General features: G+C 37.4%; 1 long non-coding RNA gene and 1 pseudogene across 1 annotated transcript; both read left to right on the top strand.

Annotated features, from left to right (window-relative positions):
- Positions 1 to 200: 200 nt before the first annotated feature.
- Positions 201 to 25,543, top strand: LOC145802579 (small ribosomal subunit protein uS17-like; annotated as a pseudogene).
- On the top strand, positions 12,774 to 18,394 carry LOC114272207 (uncharacterized). The gene is made up of 3 exons (XR_014344376.1): positions 12,774 to 12,928; positions 17,416 to 18,039; positions 18,116 to 18,394. It is a non-coding gene; the product is annotated as an uncharacterized LOC114272207 (long non-coding RNA).
- Positions 25,544 to 25,838: the final 295 nt, after the last annotated feature.

Raw genomic sequence — 25,838 nt, 5'->3', positions numbered from 1 at the left:
TTTATCTTTAGTGGGTAGAAATAATTTTAAAAAATTCAAAAATATTTTTTTGATATTTATTTTTGTCAAATTAGTTTATATTTTATCAAATTGACAATTTTGCCCTTGAAAAATCCAATGGTATGTTCAATTGTCCTTATTTGGAACAATATTCAAAATTCAAGGTCAAATGTGTCACAATTGAAAAGTCAAGGACCAAAATGACACAAGGCTCAAACTATATGGACCGTTAGTGTAATTCACCCTTAAAACTTTTAATTTAAGTGTGGTGTGAACTAAGTAAATAGTGAAGAGATGGTGTGTACCGCGGCAATTAATAGTGTGCAAATAGAATTTTGTCAAGAATGAATACATGAGAGGAATAAGTATTACAATTTTCAATTCAAGGGAGTAAAGTGATGTTAGATAATAGTTTATGGAGAATAAAATGTAATTTGCCCATCTTTATTTTCTGACTATACCACTATTAAAGCTTCTTTTTATCCAAGTTTGGCATAATTGAAAAAAGACAAAACGTCAAAAAGTCACTATCCTATTTAAGTCACATCATCTTATTTAAGTCATATCACCTCTCTAACACATCACTTCAAACCTAACCCAAACCCAAACCCAACCCATATTTCATAAAAAGTCAAAAAGTGCACTTATTTAGTCTTCCCAAACTAGGCCTTGTGAATCTGTTTAACAATTCTTGCCGCTCGAATAAATCAGGGAAGGGAAAGAGGCCCAAAAGGGAGGGAATCGATGCTGGAAGAACATTGGATTGGGGTTCAAGACTGCTAGAGATGTCATTGAAGGTATATAGTACATAATGGCATTTATTTATTTTTTTTTCAATTTTATTTTTTAATGGGTTTGTATGCTTAAGGCGTGTTTTGTTGTTGGATTGTGTATGAGAAATGACAAGTGGGAAATAAGTTGTTCCGGGCTTTACCTAAAATGCTTTATTTTGAATGTTGCATTGGACTTGTTTTGTTGGAGTAAAATTTGAAGAAAACCATGTGAGCAATTCTTACAGCCAATAGTTAGAGAGAAGAATTTCTTACTACAACTTCTCTATCTTTTATGTTCCAGTCATACCAAAACAGACAATAACAGAGCATCTCAACCAACTACATTAACTGACTATGGCCTGATTGGCATGGACTAAAAAATCTGGTGGCTTGGCAACCACCTAAATGAGTTGTTTATTAACTTATTTGTTATAAGTTGTCACACTATCTTTCTACTTTTCTATTAGTATTTTGTAAAAAGTCAAAAAACTACTGAATAAGTCATACCCAAACCACCCAAAGCAAAAACATGTTTATCTTAAGCTGAAAAAATAATAATAATAAAATAAAATTTCTCAAGAAAATATAATAGATGAATAACCATTCGATAAAAAATTATTTATTTGAATATCCTATTTCCTATCATAAATCGAATCACTAGAATTATTAACTAAGGACTATGGGTACTAATAACAGAAAATAAACTTTTTCTGCAATTATTAAACTAATCAGCTTTTTTTCTTTATTCTAAAAAAAGTAATTGCCTAGCTGCCTTTTGTCCAGCCTAGCGTTGGCTAGTTGTCCATTTATTGGTTAGTTATGTCCACGTCAACCTTTATTACATCCCAGGTGCCTTAAGTTTGTAACAATCAGAGTAAGAAAATCGGCATTTTCGCCTATACATTATCGTTGAGAAGACGTTAAAAAAACCCATAAATTCAAGATACTAGTTTTTTTTATTGTTTGAGGGAAATCTTGACCCAGGTCTGAGGCAACCAATTAGATTTCGTTGTGTCATTCTTTTAAGGCAGTTGTTTGAAGACTGTCGTAAAAAACTTTTGTTTTTTCTAATGTTATGTTTGGATTGAGTGATTTGAAAAGAAAAAAAAAGAAATTGAGAGATATGTATTTATATGTATTTATCTTGCTTGTTTGGATAACTTAAGTACAGAGAAATGAGAAGAAATAGAGAGAAACGGAGAGAAACTTAAGCTTTGTTTGGAACGCATTTCAAACTACAATTCCACCGTTTTATTTGCGTTTGACGTTTGTTTATGGTTTTCCAAATTAATTCCACACGCAATTTTGAAAACTCTGTTTTAGGCGGGAAAATTTGGCCTAATCGGTCGTGTAACGCCCTCAAAATAATACATAAAACCCAACAATCTTGACATGCATAGACATAAAAGAAGTAAACATCTTTCCATTTATCAGAGTATTCATTACAAAAGTATTACATGTTGACAACAAAAGTAAATACCCTACGGACTTACAACTTTCCAAGCCAACACATGGATACAAGAAGAGAGTACTAACTCAAATACATATTAAGCCCTTGGCTTGAATTTACATGTAATACATCAAAAGGTAGCAAAACAACAAAAAAGTTTTCAACTCCCAGAACCTCCCAAGCTATGTCCTTGGAGGTGGCATATCACCTGGACCTGAAAATGATGTCTCATATAGGGTGAGCCACAGCCCAGTAGAGATATACGAAACCAATTATAAATAATGACTAAAACAATAGCATTTGATAGATGGTTAACACATATAAACCACATTATAACATAATCCATTTCCATGACATAAAGTCCATGTTTCATTTCATATTCCTTTACTTATACAATTTCCATTCATAAACATGGCTCAGAACCTGGCCAAACAATTCAATAAGACTACATCCCATAATAACACTTCCATTGTTGACAATTCATATGAAACAACAATTCATATCACAACACTTCCATACTTCAATTAACACACATATTCGCTGCATTAACACTTCAATCTGATACACATATTTGCTGTATCATTGGAGTCCATCCCCTATCTCCTCCCAAACAGGTTTGAGAGTCCATCCCTCATCTTTCCTCAAACCATGGAGTACATCCTCTATCTCCTCCCACACAATACACATATTCCAAGTATATAAACAATTGTCATATACAAGGGACCAGTCAATACACATTTTTGATGTATTATTCCAACCATCATATTCAATGACATACTCAATGTGATTAGTTTCGGTTTTCCCTAATCAACATGTAGTGTCTACAACAATCAAGACTATCCTCCACCAATAGCCCAAAGCAGTTATTTCTAAACAGAAAATAAATGCATTAAATAGATATAATATCAACTTATTCCATAGGTGAGTGATTAATTTATTCGACTACACCATTCAATCCCATAATTTTCCAATTTCATTATTCTCAACTCAATTTCATATTTCCACATTTTCCCAAAATTAATTATACTAATTAATTTATTTTCTAATTAGGGCATTCTCCCCCCTTTATCACATATCAACCCAAAGGCTCAAATTCAACAACTTGACAACAATAGTTCCATTTTCCAAACCTTACATACACATGGAGTTTAATATCGTAAAACCCTTCTTTTATAAATTACAAACCAAACCCTACTTTCTCAAAAATTACCCAACAATACCAACATATCAAAATGCCCAAAATTTAAGACAAAGCTCATAAGATGGAGTAGGGTATCCCTACCTCAAAATGAAGAACTGAAATGGAGAGGATGACCAAAAACCAAAGTGCTCCAAATCTCCAAATTTTCAGATTAAAAGGAAGTCCTCGTGACCCTCTATCTTTCTTACAAAGAGACTAGGCTAGAAACTCACTGGAAGTAGATCAATCCCTAGAGAGAAGGTGTATAGAGAGGGAAAGAGCTCGGTTCTAGGGTTTTAAAAACAAAAGAGATGAAAAAAGTGAAGTGTTTCCCCGTTGTTGCCTACTGATATAACACAGGCTCGCTCAAGCGAAGGATTGGCCGCTCGAGCGACCAGGCACAAAGAATACTCGCTCGAGCGAAGAAAGTCTCGCTCGAGCCAACAATTCAAAGCTTCAGGTCTGCAACCCAGAAGCACGCTCGAGCGACAGAATTCTCGTTCGAGCGAAGAAACTCAAAACATACACCTCGCTCACTCGAGCAAAGGAAAGCTCGCTCGAGCTAAGAAATGCAACTCTCAGGTCCAGAACCAGACGCAGACGCAAGCTCGAGCGAAGGACTTCTCACTCGAGCCACCTGACACATCAACCGACTCTCGCTCGACCTAAGGAAACCTGGCCCGAGTAAAGGATCTAAAACAAAGAGCTCGCTCAAGCAACAAAGTCCTCGCTCGAGCGAAGACACCAAAACCTGGACAGCAACCATTTGTTTCAAAGCTCACCAAACTTGTTACAAACCAGCCCAACACATCCTATAACTCAACCATAAGGAATTAAAGGATAGAAATGAAACAAATGCAACAACACTCAACCACGGAACCTAAGTCCGGAATACTGTACATAAAGGGGAAAACCCAGGATTGCTATAACCTCCCTCCCGTAAAGAATTTCGTCCCTGAAATTAAGTACGAGTTTTCAAAAAAACAAGTTTTTCTCAATTCCCAATAACATTATAATTTAAAATTTCATAACTTGACTCATTACCGGTCATTCCATCTTTATTCAAGAGGCATATTACAATATATATTACAACATGCATTATCAACATGCATTTCCTTCAAATCCAACAATTTCCAATATACAAGATTTACAATCCCGTATCATATTCAATGGTCATGATATATTTCCATTCCTGCAACACATTCAACATATATAATGTTATAATAAACTTCCATTTCAAGGCAAGTTCTACAATACTTCCATAAACCGGAGTATATACAATGTTTTACAACTTAATACATATTCAATACTCTGAAAGTTCATCAATACAACAAAATATATAACATATGTTCAAACATCCACAAATAGATCCGGATATTTCTCGCGGACCTTCAACTCACGTTCTCCACTCTGTGATGTTTCCACAAAACTTTTACCAAAGGAATAGTCTTGCCTCGCTAAACTTGATCCCGCCTATCCAAGACCCGAACCGGTCTCTCCTCAAACAAGGCATCCTCATCTACCTCTAAGTCGGTCCAATCCAATACATGCGACGGATCCGGCTCGTATTTCCGAAGCATACTAATATGAAACACATCATGAACTCCGGACAACTGCGGCGGCAAAGCTAAATGATAGGCAACCTTGCCAATCCTCTCAAGGATCTCAAAAGGGCCAATAAGCCGAGGGGACAACTTCCCACTCTTACCAAATCTCATCAATCCCCGCCTAGGTGATATTTTTAGAAAAACATGATCACCCACCTCAAATACCAAAGGTCTCCTCCTACGGTCGGCATAACACTTCTGACGACTCTGGGCTGTAACAAGCCTCCTACGGATAAGCTAAACTTTCTTTGTTGTTTCCCTCACCAATTTCGGGCCCAACAAAGGCGCATCACCTATCTCGGCCCAACAAACTGGAGACCTACACGGTCGGCCATACAAGGCCTCAAACGGTGCCATACCGATACTAGACTGAAAACTGTTGTTGTAGGCAAACTCCACCAAGGCCAAGTACCTCTCCCACGACCCACTAAAGTCAAGAACGCAACCTCGAAGCATATCCTCAAGGATTTGAATAGTACGCTCGGATTGCCCGTCAGTCTGAGGATGATAAGCCGTGCTAAAGGTCAACTTTGTGCCCAAGGCACTCTGCAACCTCTTCCATAACCTAGCAGTAAAACGTGGATCTCTATTTGAGACGATCGACACTGGGACCCCGTCCAACCTCACTATGTCCCGAATATACAAGTCGGCAAGATGATCTACCAAATCTCTCACGCGCATAGGGATAAAGTGCGCTGAATTAGTCAACCAGTCTACAACCACCCAAATAGCATCACTACCCCCACTGAGTCCTCGGAAGACCTACAACGAAGTCCATAGTGACATGCTCCCACTTCCACTCGGCAATAGGCAAGGGTTATAACAAACCCACTGGCCTCTGATGTTCGGCCTTCACTTGCTGACAAGTAAGGCACTTAGACACGAAAACTGCCACATCCTTCTTCATACCGCCACCAAAACTGGCGACCCAAATCACGATACATCTTAGTGCCTCCCGGATGCACCGCAAGGTGTGAATGGTGAAACTCTCGGAGTACCTCCTCTCAGCAAGACTCCGGCACAAATAAACAGTCTCAGTATCTCACACTCAGGTCGGGATACACCGTCAAACCCTTCTCAACCTTCCCACTGGAGATCTTTTCCCGGAGGAATTCTACCTCAAGGTCACCTCTTTGTGCCTCTAACACTCAAGTCACAAGTGTAGGTTGCGCAACAACAGAAAACAAGGCCGCAACCTCAACGGATTCGCCCAGAAGCAAATCAAACTCGCCAAGTGCCCCCAACATCTCCCACTCTCGGATGGCTATACCAGCTACATCATTAATGGATTTCCTGCTAAGGGCATCGACCACAACATTGGCCTTCCCCGGATGGTAATGTAACTTGAAGTCGTAATCCTCAATAAACTCCATCCACCTCATCTGCCTCAAATTCAAGTTTTTCTGTATAAATAGATATTTCAGACTCTTATGATCCGAGAACACCTCGAATCTCTTACCATAAAGGTAGTGCCTCCAAATCTTCAAGGCAAAGATCACAGCTGCTAGCTCTAAGTCATGTGTAGGGTAATTCCTCTCATGTATTTTCAACTGCCGTGAGCCATAGGCTACCACTTTCCCCTCTTGCATCAACACACAACCCAAATCCTCTCGTGAGGCATCACAGTAAACCGCATAACCCAACCCTCTCTCCGAAATAATCAAGACCGGAGCGATGATCAATCTAACTTTCAGCTCTTGGAATGACTTTTCACAAGTCTCATCCCATATAAATTTGACCCCTTTACGCGTTAATCTAGTCAATGGCGAAGCTAGTTTGGAGAAATCCTTCACATACTGACGGTAATACCGAGCTAATCCCAGAAAACTACGGATCTCAAACACACTCTTAGGTTGTGCCCAATGTTGCACTGCCTCAATCTTGGATGTATCGACAGACACTCCTTTCCCTGAAACCACATGGCCTAAGAACTTGACCTCTCCTAACCAGAACTCACACTATCCAAATTTGGCATACAGCCTATGGGCTCTAAGCAACCCAAGCACCACTCTCAAGTGTTCTTCGTGCTCCTCCTCAGAAGGTGAATACATCAGAATGTCGCCCACGAAAACGACCACAAAACGATCGAAGAATTTTTGAAAGATCCGGTTCATCAAGTCCATAAATACTGCCGGTGCGTTGGTGAGCCCAAAAGGCATCACCAGAAACTCATAATGGCCATACCGCGTACGGAATACCGTCTTCGGGATATCCTCCTCCCTGACCCTCAACTGGTGGTAACTCGATCTCAAGTCTATCTTAGAGAAACAACGGGAACCCTTTAACTGGTCAAACAAAGTCTCAAGGCACCATCTTTCTTTTTAGCAAAGAGGGCCGGTGCTCCCCACGGCGAAACACTAGGGCGAATAAAGCCCATATCAAGCAATTCCTGGAGCTGAATCTTCAACTCAACCAATTCAGCTGGGGCAAAACGATATGGTGACATAGAAATCGGTGTCGTGCCGGGCACTAGATCAATAGAGAACTCAATCTCTTGATGAGGTGGTAAACTAACAAGGTCCTCGGAAAAAAACATCTGAATACTCACAAACCACTCTCAGCAATACAGTCTGGGTCTCATCACACTCACCACTCATGAAGCTAGCGAGAAGACCACTAAGCTCACTCTGCCCTCGCGGATCATACACCGGTGGTAACACACTACCAACCCGATCCCCTAAGAAGTGGAAACAATCCCCGCTCAAGGTACATACTGTGACCCTCTGGTGGTAACAATCGATAACAGCCCGGTATGATGATAGCCAGTCCATACCCAAAATCACATCGAAACTCGACATAGCCATAACTACAAAAGAAAATGGAAGCCGGCGGTCGGCAACCTCCATATCACAACCTCGACACCCCTGTTTTAAAATCAATTCACCCCCAACAGGTGATACAACACATATAGGAGATGCTAACTGTGCCAACTCCAGCCCCAAAACAGATGCAAATGCAGCAGATATAAAAGAATGGGATGCACCCGTATCAATCAACACATTGGTAACCGAGTTACAAAACAAGAAGGTACATCTCACAACAGATGGAGCAGGTACAAGATCATGCGCAGTAATAGCATACACACGCCCAGAAGGTCTCTGAACAACCTGCTCATCCCTAGGAGCAAAAGACTGCTGCACAGACTGGGATGATAAAGCTCCCTGATTGGCCCTCGAGGCCTGAACAGACTGTGCTGGCTGAAAACTCTGCGTCTGCCTAGAACCAGACGCACCCGACGTGGCACTCAACTACAAGAAAAACCTATTCAGGTGCCCCGCTTGACCACACTGATAACAAGACAGTGGCTGACCTCTGCCCTGACTCTGGCTCTGAGGTCGAGCCAAAGATGAAGCAGCTCTTTGACCTCCTCCCCTCTGCGGGCAAGTTGGAGACTTGTGACCCAGTTGGCCACATTTGTAACAAGTAATGTCTCTCTGACTGCCTCTTCTAGAACCTACACTCGGCACTGGAAAGGTAGATCTAGCAAAAGCTCCCTAGGACTGCTGAGGGTTAGAACCCCTCTGCCTCCTGCCATCCCCCTGGCCATCCTAACTCCTCTTGGAGCCCCTCAACCTCTCCTCCTCCTCCTCATGCATCATAATCTCCATATGGGCTATAGCATCCACTAGACGCCCATACTCTTCAGTCATAGACCCTCCAACCCTCATCTTGAGCCCGTGCCTCAACTTCCTCTCAAATTCCAAACAACGGCGTTCCTCAGACGCCACAAGCTCAGGTGCAAACCTGGATAAACTAGTAAATGTGGCCTCAAACTCGGCCACTGATGAACTTAGCTACTTAGGCTGGCAGAACTGGTCTCTCAACTTCACCCTGACAGCTGGAGACAAGAATTTCTCTTGGAAAGCATCTACAAAGGCCTCCCAAGTACCACCAATGTGACCCTTCATGAACTTCCACCACTGACCCGCATCCCCCTTTAGCTGGAAAGATGCCAAGGTCACCTTCAATGCCCCGTCTTCGATGCCAAGCGTCTCAAACGTCTTAGTCATCTGCTCCAGCCACTCATCAGCCTTAAGTGGCTCTTTCGGATCCCCCAAAAACTCATCCGGATTAGACCGAAAAAACTCCCTCTTCAGAAAGGAAGGCCTTGCATTAACAACCTGGGCCTGAACTTGATTCTCAGCTCTAAGAATGCCCATGGATTCCCTCAAAGCTCCTGCTATCTCGCGGGCTAAGGCACCCATGCCCTGTTGACCTGCTAGCTCGGCCACATTGGCCTGACCAACGCCCTCCTGCTGCGCTAGAATCTCATCCGGTATAGGCATCTCCTGCCTACCACGCCTACCTCCGCGTCCTCGTCCTGACATCCTAATAAAGGTAACAGGAACATTAGCACATTGACAAATGTGCCGAAGCTAAAACACTCGCGTCCTAATGCATGGACAACAGTAATTCATTCCACGTAAGCACATAATCACATCAGCACTTACGAATTTCATTTCTGGATAATGACAGTCCCGAAGCGTTGCTAGAGTTCCGGTTAGAAACAACATTGATCAAGTGCTTTTCCAACAAGACTCCCAGAAACCCAAGGATCCAATCAACATCCTAGAAGCTACATTCCATACCCATATTTGTCACATAAACATGTTATCAAATAAACACATAACATTACATCTAAGTCTTTAACAGGCGAGACAAACCCATTGTGGTACTAACCACTTCCCGCGTACCCAAAGTATTCGAACCCGGTACGCTTTGATACCAAGTTGTAACGCCCTCAAAATAATACATAAAACCCAACAATCTTGACATGCTTAGACATAAGAGAAATAAACATCTTTCCATTTATCAGAGTATTCATTACAAAAGTATTACATGTTGACAACAAAAGTAAATGCCCTACGGGCATACAACTTTCCAAGCCAACACTTGGATACAAGAAGAGAGTACTAACTCAAATACATATTAAGCCCTTGGCTTGAATTTACATGTAATACATCAAAAGGTAGCAAAACAACAAAAAAGTCTTCAACTCCCAGAACCTCCCAAGCTATGTCCTTGGAGATGGCATATCACCTGGACCTAAAAATGATGTCCCATATAGGGTGAGCCACAGCCCAGTAGAGATATACTAAACCAATTATGAATAATGACTAAAACAATAGCATTTGATAGATGGTTAACACTTATAAACCACATTATAACATAATCCATTTCCATGACATAAAGTCCATGTTTCATTTCATATTCCTTTACTTATACAATTTCCATTCATAAACATGGCTCAGAACCTGGCCAAATAATTCAATGTGACTACATCCCATAATAACACTTCCATTGTTCACAATTCATATGAAACAACAATTCATATCACAACACTTCCATACTTCAATTAACACACATATTCACTGTATTAACACTTCAATCTAATACACATATTTGCTGTATCATTGGAGTCCATCCCCTATCTCCTCCCAAACAGGTTTGAGAGTCCATCCCTCATCTTTCCTCAAACCATGGAGTACATCCTCTATCTCCTCCCACACAATACACATATTCCAAGTATATAAACAATTATCATATACAAGGGACCAGTCAATACACATTTTTGATGTATTATTCCAACCGTCATATTCAATAACATACTCAATGTGATTAGTTTCGGTTTTCCCTAATTAACATGTAGTGTCTACAACAATCAAGACTATCCTCCACCAATAGCCCAAAGCAGTTATTTCTAAATAGAAAATAAATGCATTAAATAGATATAATATCAACTTATTCCATAGGTGAGTGATTAATTTATTCAACTATACCATTCAATCCCATAATTTTCCAATTTCATTATTCTCAACTCAATTTCATATTTCCACATTTTCCCAAAATTAATTATACTAATTAATTTATTTTCTAATTAGGGCTTTCTCCGCCCTTTATCACATATCAACCCAAAGGCTCAAATTCAACAATTTGACAACAATAGTTCCATTTTCCAAACCTTACATACACATGGAGTTTAATATCATAAAACCCTTCTTTTATAAATTACAAACCAAACCCTACTTTCTCAAAAATTACCCAACAATACCAACATATCAAAATGCCCAAAATTTAAGACAAAACTCATAAGATGGAGTAGGGTATCCCTACCTCGAAATGAAGAACTCAAATGGAGAGGATGACCAAAAACCAAAATGCTCCAAATCCCCAAATTTTCAGATTAAAAGGAAGTCCTCGTGACCCTCTATCTTTCTTACAAAGAGACTAGGCTAGAAACTCACTGGAAGTAGATCAATTCCTAGAGAGAAGGTGTATAGAGAGGGAAAGAGTACGGTTCTAGGGTTTTGAAAACAAAAGAGATAAAAAAAGTGAAGTGTTTCTCCGCTGCTGCCTACTGATATAACACAGGCTCGCTCGAGCGAAGGATTGGTCGCTCGAGCGACCAGGCACAAAGAATACTCGCTCGAGCGAAGAAAGTCTCGCTCGAGCCAACAATTCGAAACTTCAGGTCTGCAACCCAGAAGCAAGCTCGAGCGACAGAATTCTCGCTCGAGCGAAGAAACTCAAAACATACACCTCGCTCGCTCTAGCCAAGAAAAGCAACTCTTAGGTCCAGAACCAAACACAGACGCAAGTTCGAGCGAAGGACTTCTCGCTCGAGCCACCAAACACATCAACCGACTCTCGCTCGAGCTAAGGAAACCTAGCTCGAGCGAAAGATCTAAAACAAAAAGCTCGCTCGAGCGACAAAGTCCTTGCTCGAGCGAAGACATCAAAACCTGGGCAGCAACCATTTGTTTCAAAGCTCACCAAACCTGTTACAAACCTGTCCAACACATCTTATAACTCAACCATAAGGAATTAAAGGATGGAAATGGAACAAATGCAACAACACTCAACCACGGAACCTAAGTCTAGAATACTGTACATAAAGGGAAAAACCTGGGCTCGCTATAGGTCGTCCCACCGAACGTCCTACTAGACGTCCCACCGGTCGTTCGGCAAGTTGATCGGAACAGTATAATTTATTTTATTTTATTTTTTCACATGTTAATTTTTATATATTCAAAAAAAATATTTTCTGAATTTTTAAAATTTTTTTATGAGCTTTAATAGAATTTTGAGTTGTGTGTTTGGTTATAAGTTGTAAGTTTTTGTATCAAATATCATATGTTACATAAGAAATTCCCCACTCAATTCAAAACTCTTTCGCCAAACAAATTTTTCACACTCAAATTATAATTCCAAAACTCACAAACTCAAAATACAACTCTTACTCTCAAATCATATTTCGAAAACTCTACTAAACGCAACCTTATTTCTTTTATAACTCTCATTTTTAATCTTCCCAAAAGTGAAGAGATTGATAGAGAAAAGAAACTAACAGATTTTATATTTCTATAATATCAATTTTGTCCCTGTAAAAATAAAAGATATAAAATGATTGACACCCATATCTTCAATGGCTTTTCGTATAAAAATATTATTTTAGTAATACAACATAAAACAGTTTTTTTTTTCTTATGAAATATAACCAAATAAGAATGAGAGAAATTACAATTATTTCTTTTCTTTTATTGCTTACTTATTCAAAAAAAAATGGGAGAATTGACAATCATTTATTTTCTTTTATTTCTTCTTATAACTTAAATAATCAAATTTTTTTTATTTTTTATTTTTTTTCTAAAGTTCCCAAACATAGTGTAATTCCCGTTCCAAAAAAATTGGGTTCCCTCCAATTAATTTGGTAGACGAAATCGTTGTCCCTTCTATTACCTATTTTTCCTAATTGATTAGTTTTTTTTCCTAATTGATTACTTTTTCCCTTATATCTCTAAGTTCTGAAAGAGGCTTGCTATTGGAGGTAGTCAACGAAGAGTCACGAGTGAAGCTTCAGCATCGGATCGGAGGTCGTTCGAAGTACCATTGTCACACTGCAGCACCATCGTCGGAGGTAAGAGTCCTTTGCCTACCTTTTGATTCCCCTATTAGCTTCATTTTTTTCACTCTTTGTTGTTGTTGCCTCCATTAGTTTCTTTTTCCATGTTTTCCCCTTTCCTTCTCTTTATATTGCCATTCCTTCTACCTTTTTTTGATGGTGTTTCTACTAGGCCATGAGTGATTAGAGAAAGGTAATGTCATTTTAGGGTTTGTTTCAATGAAAACAAGAATCAACTATACATTTTTAAAATCTGCCTCTTATTATTAGTTTATACATACATACATATATATAAATATATATATTGGTTAACAAAGATGAAAGAAGCGAAAATAGACAAACCCAGAAATAAAAAATAGAGTTTTTTATAGAGATTTTTGTGGGTCTCTTTTCACTAAAGAAATTTTACAGAGTTTTGATGAGCAAAAAAATGCTTTACCTCGTATTATTAATTATTGAAATTCATATATGTTGTGCTTTTGTATGTTTAAATTGTGAATTTTAGTGGCACTTACCACCTGTTTGATAAAATGTCTATTATGTCTTGTACTTGTTAAACCTGTAATATATGTTTGGTTTTTTAACTATTCCTTTCAAAGCTAGCCAACTAAAGAATTGCATTTTTGGGGGTGCTATGCTTTCCAGGTGAAACCTTGTGACGGTCAGGTTCCTTTCCTTTCTCTTTCTTTCTTTCTCCGCTTCGTTCTCCATCTGCCTTCGTTGGATTTGAAATGTCCGGGATGGTTCCCTAGATTGGAGTTCTAGTGTTTTTCTGTTCGGTGTTAAATTTCGCTTGTTCCGGAGGATGCACGGGTGAGTCTGGAGTGCCGGGAGCGAAGCAGAATATTTGGGTGGCTGGGCTTGGGCCGCACGTGCAGGGCCCTAGGCCGCAGGTGCGAGGCTGGGCCGCTCGAGCGGTGGGCTAGGCTGCATGAGTGGTGGAGGCTTAGACCCAAAAAATTCGATTCTGCCTAGAGCACACGAGCGGAGAAAATGGGCCCCATGAGCGGTCAAGGTGGCCGCACGAGCGGTGGAGATGGCCACACGAGCGGCAGACTGGACAATCCGTGCCCGGTTTTCTTATAACATTTTGGTCCGAATATATCACTTCTAACTCATTTTTCTCTCATTCTAAACCTAATTTCTCTCCTCCTCTCTAGAAAACATCTCAATCACCCAAAACTCTTTGATTTTTGTGATTCTTGGAGCAAGATCATCAACATTTTCCCTCAAATCTTGAAGATCCAAGGCTAGGGCCTCACTTGGGTAGTGGAGATCCGAAAATTTCTCTCATCTTTGAGGCTAGGGTTTCATCTCTCCTTTCATCAAAGACTTTGAGGTAGGGATTACTTGAGTTATATATACTAGTTTTGCTCTTTGGATGTTGATTTAAAAATGTTCTTGAAGTTTTGTGTTAATTTTAGATTTTGGTTCAACATATTGAGTCTTGAATATGGGTTTGAAATCTCTAACTTTTTACTACTTCTTGAGGGTTTCTCTCTATTAAACTCATGATGAATGGTTATGATGGAGTTCTTTTAGAAAATGATGAAGTTTTGCTTTCAAGGAAAACCCTAGAAATTGGGGCTTTTTGAAAAATAATGAAGATGCCATGAAATTATCTATTTTCTTGTATCAAGAGGATGTTTGAGAGTTAGTCTCACCAAATGTCTAACAATATAGCAACTTCTTGATGTATAGATATATATATATATATATATATCTAAATGGAGGCCCTCTTTAAAAAAAAAAAATTCTTTGATAAATTCACATTTGTGTAGAGTGGTAAAATGGTGAGTTGTTGAGTGCCATAAGTGTTGTAAAATGCCTAATTGTAAAGTAATAGGAAATGAAATGAGAGATAGCATGCTAGACATATTGAAAGTTGGTTATGATGAATTATTGTTGAGGAATTGTTGTGGTGTGTTGAGGACACATGACTATTGTGCGAAATGAGAAATTGTAACTATGTGTTGAAGACATATGGGTATCTTGTGGAAGAACATGGTAAGGAGGAAATGGAAATGTGATGTTGAATATTGTTGTAGATATGTTTTTGAATATAAAGAAATGCTATGAGTTAGTAGTTATTGCATTATATTCTCAATTGTTTTATTGTCAGTATTGCATATTTTGACATGAGTTGGAAAAGCATTCATTTTGAGAAAGATTATTGTAATGAGAACTAATAGAAATGTGTATGGGGTAAATACGTTGGTAAGTCCGGATAGGAGGTGTAGATGAATTTGATAAGTTGGCCTGAGTGTCCAGGGTGAAAGACCCGAAAGCCGCGCGGATCGGTGTCGAGCCTTCCAGTTAATACTGGTAAAAATGACAATTTGGTAATACTCGTAGAGTCTACTTGCAGACCCCAGCTTGGCATTACCAGGGTCGTATTTACCACCCCTATTGATTTAAATATTGGAAGTTTGAAATTGATGATATTGCTAAATATTATCGAGAACATGGTGAATTTAATTTGTGCATTGAATATTATTGAGAGCATGATGATTTTGAACTATTGCGTCAAAATAAGATTTCCCTTTATTATTGGCACTTGCATGGCATTACATATGCATTTTTAACGTTGATGGAATTGGCATAACTGTATATACTTTGTGAGGAATCTCTACTGGACTTTATGCTCACCCCTATGGGAATTGGTGCAAGTAAAGATGTGGCGACCCCGCCAAGCTAAGGGCGTGGAGATGTTTTGAAGAAGAGTAGTTTGACTCTTATTTTGTTGTGATATTTGTTGTAAGCCAAGGGCTAATGTGTTTGGGTCCGAGAGACCATTATGTGTAACCGGACTGTTGCCTTGGAACTTGTAAGCCCTTGAGGGCCTTATTTGTTGTGATTCAATGATTTCTTTTACATGCTCTAGATTCATGTACTAGTTTGTAAATAAATGTATACTGACATGTGAGAATACTTTGGTAAACCTTTGGAACTATGTAAATGAATTTGGTTAATGTCTCATTTTGAAATGGGTTGATGTAATAGTTGTGTGGGATTATTTTCGGGGCGTGACAAACCTCTAGCTCGATTGAGTTATCGCTGCTTACACACACATTTTGAAAGTAAAATATGTTGGTTTACCATATTATGTTACTAAAAGTGGACATTGATTAAGAGTACAAGCATGGTCTCGCTGAAAATTTTATAAATGGTTCAATGGAATTATGTTTGGTTGGATATATCATGTGGTCTCTCTAGCTGGGGCAAAACATTCATCATTGAGGGATGATTCATTTACCATGCCCAATGTAGACCATGTTGCTGGTTATCCAAAATTCTCATTATTTAGGTGCGTGTATGGCTTGCTGAAAATTTCATTAAAGTTGAGCTGTTGTGTAGAGTCTTCCATCATTTGTGTCTGCCTTTTTCTATGTTCTATTTATTCTTCATTCATCATTCGTAGTTTAGGATTTGTGTATGTCAAGAATTAGTGTTAACTTTTTTTTTTCCTTTAAAAAAATAAAATTAAAAATGAAGTGTAAAGCAATAACTCTAGTAGCATGAATATTTTGTTGTTGCATCTCACTATCTTCATCGCCACTTGTGCCTGTATATCATGGTGAAGAACAAGATATTGACCTTAGGAAGTCAGAAACAGAAAAGATTGGATAGCCTATTTTGATAAAGCCAACTCATGGAGGTGGAGGGAAGGTGTGACAATTGTTGAGTTCCCTCTGAACATTTTTCTGATACTCTCTTGAATATGGGAGGCCATCAAGTAATATGTCGTATGCACTATAGATTAGAACAAGCCTGGGTATGACAAAGCAGGAGTAGTATATAAACTACGGGAAAATAGAACAGAAAAAACAATTGTAAGGCTTTACTGCAGTCTATAGTATTTTTTTTTCCCCCTTTTACAGTCAGCTCCTCTTTGATGTTTGTTTACTGCCTTCAACTAAGTTACACCTACCCTATCAAAGTAAACATTTCATGCAATATTTGTATATTCACGTTTCTTCCATTCTTTATTAATATTATATAGTGCAACTTTTGTTCAAACCTCTAACAACATGCTTAGCAAAGGTCATAATAGGAGTGTCCTTGTTATATGGACATCAATTATGTTTGAGATGAAATTCTCAAGATATGTGTCATTCTCAGGGTATGAGGATTGTGCAAAGTCTAAATGAATTTGTTGACTCATTCTTGGGGGCACAACGTGAGGCTACTGTTTCTTTTGGCATAAATACAATGTTGCTAGAGAAATATGTCACACAGCCAAGACACATTGAAGTCCAGATACTTTTATTTTTACATGTCTCTTGTTTCTATTCATCCATACTAAAGTAATGTTATCTGTCAAATTTAGCATGTCCTATATCATACCCAGTTTCCTTAATTTTATTTATTTATTTATATTTGGGTTTAAAATCTGTAGATGATGCATTGATACTTTTATTTAATGGCATTATAAGAAACATATGTCTATAAGACTTATGTACCGATTCATTGAGTGTTCCTGAATTTGCTTAATGCTATAGGTATTTGGGGACAAACATGGCAACATCTTACATTTATACGAAAGAGACTGCAGTGTGCAGAGAAGACATCAGAAAATAATTGAAGAAGCTCCAGCTGTATGCAACTCTATCTATATTTTAAGTTTAGGTTTCTTGTTGGAGATGCCTATACTTTTGACAGAAACACTGTTTTTGCAGCCAAATGTCCTGAATGACTTTCGTTCTCATGTGGGTCATGCTGCTGTATGTGCGACCAAGGTCTGAATGAGCATTCTTGTCAAGGCAATCAGTATTTTATTATCTCATCTCTCATATTTATGAACTTGATATATCTTAATTTTTATGAAAATGATGATTGTTCTCCAGAATTTAAGACATTTTCTTCAAACTATGTGTGAAAATTTTAGGTGCTAAATTGCTATGCTGTTGATCTAATGGTCATGCTTACGCCACAAATTTCATAACTTCATTGGAACTTTGCCCTCGAGTGCTGTCATAGTTGATGGACAATGATTGGGGCCAGAATAATGGAAAGTTCATATTACGAAGGCGATAAAGCCTCGTCAAAATTTGGTGAAAGGTCATCAAGGTGTCAAAACAATTGGAGATGCACTTCACAAATGTGTAGCTTGGCCTTCAGTTGATGTAATGCACATTCACTAATACTATATTTATTATATTTTCAAATCTTAGTGGTAGTTAAATTTTTATACATCTGCAGATTGAGGATCCACTTGCAGACTATAGATTGAGGGGAGTTAGATAGACCATGTTGATAATGCATGCTTTTTGGAACTCTTATTTTGGCGCTTGTGTTTTTAGACAAATATTTTGGAACTAGTTGCTACATTTGCAGATTGGAGGGAGCTAAATGGACCACGTTGATGATACACATGCTTTTCGAGACTTTTTATTTTGGCACTTGTGTTTTGAGACAAACATTTTGGAACTAGTTGCTGTATTTCCAGATTGAGGGAGCTAAATGGACCATGTAAATGATGCACATATGCTTTTTGGGACTTTTATTTTGGCACTTGTGTTTTGAGAAAAATATTCTGAAACTAATTGCTACAAGTGAAATGTATTTTGGAACTAATTACTACCTGTTTCATGTATTTTGGAACTTTGCTACATGTGACATGTATTTTGGAATAGATTTTGAATACTGAATATGGTGTATGGGTTTCTATGGATATAATATTGAATGTATGGAAGCTTTAATCAGTTATACACTTCTATTGAATGACTTTCATTGAGTACATTAACAGGTATTGAATATGAATGTATAAACAGAATCAGTTTAGCAAATGGTTCACAATTACTGGCGGTTTAATTTCGTCACTAATAGAAAGACACATTTAATTTTACAATATATTTAATGGCAGTTATTTATTGTCGTCAATTGCTGACATCTTTTGCGGCGGTATCATACAACCATCTTTCCCTTGAAAAAATCGTCTTTAATGGAACTACATTTACAACAGTTCTACAAAAAAATGCTGCTAATTTCTATGGACGTCGAATTCTTTATGTGGCTATTAATAACCACCATAGATACCACCATTATTATTAACGGCGGTAATGGTACTGTCTTAAAATTATTCTTGACACTTATATAGATGACAGTTTCAATTTTTGTCATCTTACCGCTGTTAAAAGTATTTGCGACGGTTATATACCTATTAACGATGGTTTGTAACTGCCGTTAAAGGTAAACTCTTGTGTAGTGATTGTTTAAAATTGAAATATAATTACAAATTAATATCTCAGCGATTTTTTTATTTTTTATTTTTTAAAAGGGTCTAAATTCAATAATAAGTTTAAGGATTAAGCCCATCTTTGTTCTTTTTGTGAATCCAATACAAGGAGTTCTGCAATTGTGGCTGTCCACGATTTGAATGATGTCAACAGTCGTTCTTTTTATGATTACATTGCCGCTTTAAGCTTGAAATTTTGCTCTACCTCTTTTAGCAGTGTTGTTAGCATTCACATTTCTTATTTCACAAGGACTAAAACTTCCATTATCTATGGTGAAATGTTTTTGGTGTTAAAGATGGAGTTTGACATCAAAAATTTATATTTATGCCATAAATTTTATTGATCTATATGTTATCATAAATCTTTATATGGGTTGTATGTATCCAGCATGGGTATGGGTACAGCTACGTGCGTATTGGGTACACAAAATACATATCCGAAACTTTACTTTTTTAAAAATCGAGGGTGTGTTTGGTTTGGTTTTGGGAGATAAATTTTCAAAAAAAAATCTTGGGAAAAGAGTTTAGAAATTTTTTTGGTTTGTTTGGTTGTATATTTTGGAAATGGTTTTGAAGTGTAAAAGTTTGAGATCATTCGATATTTTGTTATAGTTGAGTAGATGTGTATGAGAGAAAAAATGATTGAGAAGGAGAGCAGAGAGAAAAAGTGATTGATTGATATGTAGGAGATAGAAAGTGATTTTGATTTTTTTTTTTTTCCCAAAATCACTAAACCAAACAAAATTTTTAAAAAAAATTTCCAAAATTTTTTTCTAAAAAGCAAACCAAACAAAACCTAAATGTTTGTACAACATGGGTGCGTGTTCAATACTTTTGTGGATACACCAGGACATAAATATTTTTTTGTTTAAATCTCAGGGTACTAAAATACATATATTGTGTATTTTTTAGAACTCCAAAAATAAATAATATTTTTGTAAATATCACAAATTTGTTTAGAAATGTACTTAAATTAAATAGGCTATGACTGAGTAAGCTTGTGTGTGTGCATGTGAGACACAGAGAGAAAGACTATATATGTATGCTTATGTCTATATTATATAAAAAGGTTTAGTTCAGAATATGGTAAGAATGCTTATTTCTATATTATATAGAAATGTTTAGTTCAGAATATAGTAAGAAGATGAGGGTATTGAGGTCTATTTACAAGTGTCATTAACAGATGTTAGGGTGTGTTTTAGTTTACAAATCACATGGGGTAATGTGCTTATTTCTTAATGTCAGGGGATTATTTTGCAAATTTAGAAGTTGACTTTTGATGGGTCGGGTAGTTATATGCCGTTGGTCCTAGCAAAGAAGAGGAGGATGAGTTAAAAATGAGAGAGGTATACATACATATAATATAGAGAGGTTTAATTTAGAAGAGAATGAGATTATGAGAGTATTTAGGTCCATTTACATATGTTGTTAATAGATTTTAGAAATGTGTTTTAGTCCACAAATCACTTGGTTTGTGCACATGGCCCAAACCATAGGGAGTGAAGTGAAATTTACTCTAATGAAATAAGGGAATTAGAATTGTTTGCTACTCTTTGCTATGTCTTCTAGATTCACATCAATTAGTAATTAAATACAAACACATTCCAACCAATTTTCAAAAAAATATAAATTTGTATCAAATTAGAACTAGTAACTAATCCCAATGTCTTCCATGTTTGCAGGAACTTATATTGACAAGAAATGTCCATTCACAGGCAATGTTTCTATTAGGGGCCGCATACTTGTTGGAACCTGCCACAATGCAAGATGATGAGAACAATCATTGTTTGACAAAACTACCTTCATTTTGTCAAGAAATACCAAAGGCAAGACCAATCACTTTCATTTTAATCGATACTATTTTTTCTACCATTTTTATGAAAATTTTGAAATGTGTGATCAAAATTTTTTTTTTTTGATAAATAAAAGTCAATATTATTAACGAAAAAGCATCAGGGCAATATTAACAAATACACCGACAAAGAATCAATAGAAAAACAAAAACTAAGCAAGAAGAGAATCTATAAAATCCACAAAACCAAACAAATCTAGGGACACTCTCCCCGACACCCAACTATACAGAAACACTAAAAATTGATCTTTCAAATGAGTCACTGATTCTTCTTCTCCCTAAACGACTCTCTTGACTTCTGACTCATTTTTATTAAAGCATATCGGTCTACCGTCAACTTGTCGATTACGCTCTAACCAAATCATCCATATTAGACAAAAGGTGCCAAAGTGCACACCTTCCTATGCCTCTTTCCAACCCTACTCCCTCTACAACTATGAAGGACATCCTCAACACTTTGTTGTTGTACCCAAATCACACCAAACAAAGAAAAATTCAACACCCAAATCAAACAGTGAAGAAGAAGATGAGACACCGACTTCGCATCCCTATGGCACATACATTACCAATTGACCATAATCTATAGCGATCCCGGTTGTCCCTTTACTGTTCTGTTGTATTCCGGACTCGGTTCCGTGGAGTTGGTAGTTGTATCTATCTTGTTGTCGTCCTTTAATTCCATTTGTTTGAGTTTTAGGATGTTTTGGGCAGGGTTGTTACAGGTTGGTTAGGTCTTGGTTTCAATTCCTTGTTGCCCAGTTTTTAGGCGGTCCGCTCGAGTGGGTATTCTTGCGCTCGAGCGGGGATTGCACACCCCCAATATTTTGTGTCCCTGTAAAACTTCTGCAGGTGTGATTTCTACGCTCGAGCGGGTTTGTTGGCGCTCGAGCGGGTAGTACTTTTTGGGTGTAAGTTCTGGGAGGGGGAAATCTACGCTCGAGCGGACTGGTTTTCGCGCTAGAGCGGATGTGCTTTATTCTTGTGTCTTGGCGCTCGAGCGGGCCTTCTTGCGCTCGAGCGTGTCCAGATTTTTGTTCTTGGCGCTCGAGCGTTGTGTTATCCGCTCGAACGGGAATGTCGTATATCAGTTGGCAACTGGGCATTTTAAAATCACTTTTTACATTCTCTCTCTCTCTCTCTCTCTTTTACTTTTCCAAAAAGCCATTTGAGAGCTCCTCTCTCTAAAACCATAACTTCTTTCTAAGTATTGATCTAGCTAGGGTGTTTTCCTCACCTATGGCCTTTACAAAAGTTGGGTTGATCATCGAGGGCTTTACCTTGATCCGAAAATTTCGAGTTTTGGAGCACGTTGAGTTTCGTCATCTTCTTCCCTTGAGCTCCGAATTTGAGGTAGGGATTCCTACTCACAACTATGGGTTTTGACCTAGATATTTGGGTACTTTGTTAAATGGTTAATTTGGGAAGTTAGGGTTTGAAAATGTTGAAAAGGGGTTTTGTTATTTTGATTAAAAAATATGTATTTTGGATTTCAAAATAATGATTTTGTTGATTGGTTGTTGATATATAGGCCATTGGGTCAATATTGGGAAATGGGGTAGAAAACCCTAATTTGTTGAATAAATTAATTGGTATAATTAATTTGGGAAAATTGTGGACTTATGGAATTGAGTTGGAAATAATGAAATTGGCTCATTATGTTGTGAAATGATGGAGTTGGATTTATAAATCGCTCACTTTTGAAAACATTGATATTTTATCTGTTGGAGCTTTTATTATCTGTTTAGAAATAATTGCTTGGGCTACCGGTGGAGGGTAGTTTTGATTGTTGTAGACAATGCATGATGATTAGGCAAACTAAAACTAATCAAGTGGATATGTCATAGAGTATGACGGTTGATAGAATACATTAACGTTATGTATTGATTGATTGTGTATATGACCTATGTGTATATACGTTGTGTGTGTGGGAGGAGATAGAGGATGTACTCCACGGTTTAGGGGAAGATAGGGAATGGACCTCTAAACCGGATGTTGTTTGGGAGGAGATAGGGGATGGACTCCACTGATACAGCTCATATGCTTATCAGATAATGTGTTGATATAGCTCATATGCTTATCTTTGGAAGTGTTGATACAGCTCATATGCTCGTCATTGGAAGTGTTGATATAGCTAATAGGCATATCTGTTGAAATGTGGATACAGTTTGTATGCTTATCTGTTGAGACGTTGATACAACTAGTATGTTTATCTATTGTAAAATGGGAAATGTTTAACATGAGTCATTGTCTCATATAAGTGGTTAGCCAGGTTCTGAGTCGTTGATGCAAATTGTGAAATTGATAAGAAATGGAAACTAAAGTGAAATGGAAATGGGTTATGAATTGGTTTATGGAAATTGAACATTTATCAATTGCTAATGTCTTAATCATTGCTCATACTGTGTTTAGCATATCTCTACTGGGCGTTGGCTCACCCTTTATGGGACATTACTTTCAGGTACAGGTAGCATACCGCCTCCAAGGACATATCTTGGATGACGATGAGAGTTAAAGACTCTTTTTTTTGATTAAATTGTTTGTATTACATGTACATCAAGCCAAGGGTTTATTTTGTATAGAGTTAGTACTCTTCTTTTGTGTAACCAAGTGTTGACTTGGAAAGCTGTAAGCCCATAGGGCATTTGCTTTTGTTGTTAACATGTAATACAATTGTAAGAATTACTCTGATGAATAGAAATAGTTGGTTTCTTTTATATTAATGCATGTCTAAAATGATGGATTTTATGTATTATTTTGAGGGCGTTACATAATCTGTCGACACCGAGTAAGAGTATCAATAGTGAGAGTCCTATCCAATGCCGCCGTCCACGCAAAGAATGCTACCTTGTGTGATTATTGTTGTCATATTGTGAATTGTAAATCGTGAATCATAATGGTAATGTTCACTTTATATAGCAAACCAAGCCTTAAGTCCAATTAAATGGGGTTGGCTACATGAATCCTTCTTCTCCACTCGACTCAATCCAAGGCCATTTCGTTAATCAAATTAAGGAGGTTCATATCTCCATTTACTATACTAGTTCACGTCAATTTAGGTCTGCCCCTTCCCTTAACATTTCCATCTACCGCCACTATATCGCATTTCTTTACTACTGTCTTTGTTGGTCCTTGTTGTATATGATCAAACCATCTCAATCTATTTTCTCTTAACATATCTTCTATTGATACTATTCCTACCCATTCTTGAATATACATTCCTAACTCTATCTTTTCTAGTCTTGCCACACTTTCACCTTAGCATCCTCATCTCAGTAACATTCATCTTACCTACATATTGTTTTTTAGTTGCCCAACATTCTAACCCATACAACATCACTGGTCTAATAGTCGTTCTATAGAACTTCCCTTTTAGTCTAATAAGTACTCGTTTATTGCACAGTACCTCAGACGCACCCCGCTACTTAAGCCACCCCGCCTTAATTCTGTAGACCACATCCACTCCAATCTCCCTAGCCGTTGTGATAATTGATCATAAATAACAAAAATATTCACTTTTAGGTAGTTCTTGGTTCTCAATCTTTACTTCTCATCTGCTTCCATTGTTACTGTTACTAAATTACACTCCATGTACTCTGTCTTAGTTCTGCTTATCCTAAATGCTTTAGATTCAAGTGCTTCTCTCCAAATTTTCAACTCAGTATTAACTCCTTCTCTAGTCTCATCCACTAACACGATGTTATCTGTAAAAAGCATACACCATGACACATCATTCTCAATATTTCTCGTCAACTCATCCATAACTAAAGCAAAAAAATAAGGACTTAAGGTTGATCCATGGTGTAACCCTACAGTAATTGAAAATTCACTTGTGTTTCTAGCAGGTGATCTAATAGTGGTCACCATACCTTTATACATATCCCTAATCACATAAATGTAACCTTTTGTCACTACTTTCTTCTCTAACACCCATTTGATTATATCCCGAGATACTCTATCATATGCTTTCTCAAAATCGATAAAAATCATATGAATGTCTTTTATTTACTTTATATAGCACAATATATATATATATGTATATGCATATAAAAACACCCACATTATGTTAAAAATGAAATAAATATTAATATATTTAAATCATGTATATTTATAGACTTAATTTGCATAAATCATTATAATTAATTGATCTCTCTGTTGCAAAAATGACATCATTTCATGCAGCATACACACACAAATTGTACGATTCGCTCAATTTAAAAGTCAATGGCACGAATTAAATTATTTTGGTTGAAACTTATTGAATCATAAATCGTGCGGTTCTAACAACCATGTGATTATTCCAGCTCACATATCCCCTTGCTTCCTTGTGAAAGAGGAAGACCATGTTATTATTGGTCAATGCAGGTTTGTCTTGCAGCTCTACTCTTTCATTGAATTTTTGGAGGATATACTTACTTCTTGGTAACCGTGTACGATTATGTCCCTCTTTGCAGGCCATTGTCAAAGACTGAGGTTTAATGTGTTGAAAGTGATTCCAGCTGGTTCTTCTGGTGGTGGGAAGAAGGCATTTACAACAATGTGAGTTTAGTGGATCAACTTCAGTTAGAGTGTTTCTTTTTATGTGTACTCTCTTAAGGTTTGAGTTTTTGTATGTGGCCAATTTACAAATTTTTCAATTTCTGTCAGTCATATAACTCGAGTGTGCAATGTGGTGAAGTCGTCATTGTTTGTTAGCTATTAGTTTGTCCCTTTGGAAACATTGCCTCACATAGTATACATTTCTATAGGATTATTGACATTGCTTCTTGTATTATACATTTCTCTGGGATTATTGTTGTTATTAGTGAAGCATTTGGATTTTATGTGGAGCAGGTTAT

The sequence above is a fragment of the Camellia sinensis genome, chromosome 11, assembly GCF_055761805.1.
Source record: "Camellia sinensis isolate YWXY chromosome 11, ASM5576180v1, whole genome shotgun sequence".
NCBI lineage: Eukaryota > Viridiplantae > Streptophyta > Magnoliopsida > Ericales > Theaceae > Camellia > Camellia sinensis.
The sequence above is the reverse complement of the archived record's forward strand: the minus strand, read 5'-3'. Positions and strand labels throughout refer to the sequence as shown.